The 3,983-nt window shown below is 22.1% G+C and overlaps 1 long non-coding RNA gene across 1 annotated transcript; it reads right to left on the bottom strand.

Moving 5' to 3' along the window:
- Positions 1-1,167: 1,167 nt before the first annotated feature.
- Positions 1,168-2,136, bottom strand: LOC147807155 (uncharacterized). The gene is made up of 2 exons (XR_015435762.1): positions 1,770-2,136; positions 1,168-1,366 (listed from the first exon to the last, which is right to left on the bottom strand). It is a non-coding gene; the product is annotated as an uncharacterized LOC147807155 (long non-coding RNA).
- Between the last annotated feature and the right edge of the window lie 1,847 nt (positions 2,137-3,983).

Raw genomic sequence — 3,983 nt, 5'->3', positions numbered from 1 at the left:
AAAATATATTTTTAAGCATTAAATATCAGTTTTATTTTATAAATTGGAAAATTTTATCTAACTTTTTGTTATAAAATGTATGGATTAAAAACAAAGAAATATGTTTTTAAAGGGATTTTACACATTTATTATTATTATAGTTTTGACATAGAACTAAGAAAGGGGTCTAATTTTTATAATATGATACTTACATTTTTAGTAGATGATTATTTTGGATTTTAAAGATTATGTTTTGCATGTTATTGGAACTAGAGCATACGAAATAAAATAGAAATTGTTTATAAACAATGACATAAAATGAGCTTGAAAAAATTTAGAAAATCAAATGCAGTCTGCAAACAAGGTTTAGATAGAAAAAAAAACATATCAAAAGCATGATTATAATTTGTATTTTTTTCCTGTGGAAGTGTGATTGTTAGAAGTGATAAACTAAAATTAAAGTAAGCAACCTTAGATAACAAATATTTTATTAAATAGCAAATTCAAAAAACGATAAATAAAATGTAAACACAAATTTTACTGAAATATGTTAAAACTTTCAGTAACATTTAAAAAAGTATAATTTTTACCCATCACACTGATAAACTAAAATAAAGTAAGCAACCTTAGATAACAAATATTTTATTAAATAGCAAATTCAAAAAACGATAAATAAAATGTAAACACAAATTTTACTGAAATATGTTAAAACTTTCAGTAACATTTAAAAAAGTATAATTTTTACCCATCACACTGATAAACTAAAATAAAGTAAGCAACTTTAGATAACAAATATTTTATTAAGTAACAAAAATTCAAAAAAATGATAAATAAAATGTAAACACAAATTTTACTGAAACTTTCAGTAACATTTAAAAAAGTATAATTTTTACCCATCACACTGATAAACTAAAATAAAGTAAGCAACCTTAGATAACAAATATTTTATTAAGTAGCAAATTCAAAAAATGATAAATAAAATGTATTTACTGAAATATGTTAAACTTTCAGTAACATTTAAAAAAGTATAATTTTTACCCGTCACACTGATAAACTAAAATAAAGTAAGCAACCTTAGATAACAAATATTTTATTAAGTAGCAAATTCAAAAAATGATAAATAAAATGTATTTACTGAAATATGTTAAACTTTCAGTAACATTTAAAAAAGTATAATTTTTACCCGTCACACTGATAAACAAAAATAAAGTAAGCAACCTTAGATAATAAATATTTTATTAAATAGCAAATTCAAAAAATGATAAATAAAATGTAAACATAAATTTTACTGATATATGTTTAACTTTCAGTAACATTTAAAAATAATTCTAATGTCATTTAATATCTCTTTTCTAATGTCATTTTCCTTGAAATGCATCTCACATACCTATAACAAAATGAATACAATATTTATATGTGCATTTAAAATAAATAGTACATACTATATTCATGTATGAAAAATTAATAGATTTTTGTAGAAAAATTAATAAATTTAAATTTCATAATCAAATAAAAAAAAATTTTGCTTTAAGCAGTTACAATATATTATGGTCAAACAAAAATGTTTAAAGTTTGAGCAAAAATTTAATAAAATACTAAAATTATTAATATTTTTATAAGATAAAACTCTATAAAAATAACTATATATTACAATAGTTTGCGATATGATTGATAAGAACAACTTAATTATTATAAATAATTTATCCACAATTTAAAATAATTTACTCTTAGTAAAAATATAATAAAGAAGCATAATTAAATTTTTAAAAATAAAAACAAATATTACTCACTTTAGAATTCTTTGCAACTTCAAAATCTCTTGGCATGGCGGCAAGCCATTTCTTACGTATTGGGAAATCCAAAATTTCATACTTTTGTACCATCAACTTTGTAAAATCCTCTGCAGTTTGGTACACAGCACTCATATGCCATTATTCATAACACTAAGAATTAAATTAATGCTGACATTTATAACATTTGTAGAATAAATATAAATTTTACGAAGAACGTTGACATCAAAACACCGACGGTTGTTTACAAATTCAAATCAAAAATATTCGCCAATTGGCTGAATGCCGACACAGGTTATAATACTTCAGAATATCACCAATGGCTCGTTTGATCAGATTCGGAGTTTTTCGTAAAAATAGCTACCCTGACTGGTTTCCCTCTGGACCTAACTCTACTACGTCATCATCGCCTATACTAACCCGTTGTGGGGGTTGATTCCTTTCTAGGAGGTATTGGTTAGAACCGCTTGTAAATCATAAATACATATTTTCAAGGCAAAGATTATCTATTAAGAAAATTGTGATTGAGGCTTTGACACGATTGAGGCTCTGACCTTTTCAGACATAACTTATGCGTAAACAAAAAAAAAAGGCTGCAGTTTGTTAAATGGCATCTCTTTTTGCTTTAACTAATAAACAATAATTTAAGTTACTAATTATCAATTCATACCTTAAGTATATATATATATATATATATATATATATATATATATATATATATATATATATATATATATATATATATATATATATATATGTAACATAAAAAGCTTCAATTAATCTTTTTATGTCAGTTTCTTTGCTATAAAACAACTCCTACTTTATTCCTAATTAATTATTCTATTTGAAATACTTTCTCACACTTTTAAAAGTCACATCCTGTTCTTAAATCTATTTTTGGCTCAACTATGCATTTAATTAAGAGCAGGACATTTTTCCCTTTGCTCTTGTGTGGGAAACGTTCGATCTATCTCATAAACCAATAGCAACTACTAAGATTTCCCTCTTTCCCTAAATTAAGACATTTTACGGATTTTACTTTGCAAGATTTTCCCTAACATATAACCAAGGAGCGCAACTTTTCGTGGGCACTTTCACTCAATCTCATGATTGCTCTTGTCTAATAATTAATAAATAAATTTTGTACCCTCCTTCCCGACCTATGACCTGTTTTAATCCTTCCACTCGGCAACGACGTTATATATATATATATATATATATAATATATATATATATATATATATATATATATATATATATATATATATATATATATATATATATATATATATATATATATATATATATAACAAAATAAATAAATACAAAAAAACACGAAGAAAATTAAGAAAAACAATAAGTTTCATTTATTGCGCATAACTGCAAGTAAACAGAACTCATTAGATAAGTTCAAAATGAAGATAAAGCAAAGGAAAATTACAGACATATGGAAAAAAAGGGGGGGGGGGAATAATAATAAAAAATAACAAACAACTGGGGGAAAAGAAAAAAAAGGATAACATTTTTTTAAAAAATCCGGAAAATAAAAGATATAGTCTTTTCATCAACCCACACGATTATATCTGCAAAAAAGAGTGCTTTCTGATATTGTATCAATATAGCCAATACAAAATATATTAATACAATAATGTGAGAAGCACTCAAAAAAAAAATTTTTTTCCCCAGTTGCTATTATTTTTTTAATTATTATTTTTCGTTTCCCCCCCTTCTTTCATATGTCTGTAATTTTCCTTTGTTCTATCTTCATATATATATATATATATATATATATATATATATATATATATATATATATATATATATATATATATATATATATATATATATATATATATATATATATATATATATATATGTATAAGTATATGTATATATATATATATATATGTATATGTATATGTATATATATATATATATATATATATATATATATATATATATATATATATATATATATATATATATATATATATATATGTATATGTATATGTATATGTATATATATATATATATATATATATATATATATATATATATATATATATATATATATATATATATATATATATATATATATATATATATATATATATATAAAGGATACTGATATTGATAAAATATTAGAAAGCAAATTCTTTTTCCGATATAATCGTGCGAGCTGATGAAGAGATTCTATATTTTTTTCTTGATTTT

The sequence above is a fragment of the Parasteatoda tepidariorum genome, chromosome 7 (genome assembly GCF_982258835.1).
Source record: "Parasteatoda tepidariorum strain Cologne lab strain chromosome 7, Ptep-v5.0, whole genome shotgun sequence".
NCBI classification, from domain to species: domain Eukaryota; kingdom Metazoa; phylum Arthropoda; class Arachnida; order Araneae; family Theridiidae; genus Parasteatoda; species Parasteatoda tepidariorum.
Note: the sequence above shows the minus strand (reverse complement) of the source record. Positions and strands in the feature narration are given on the sequence as shown.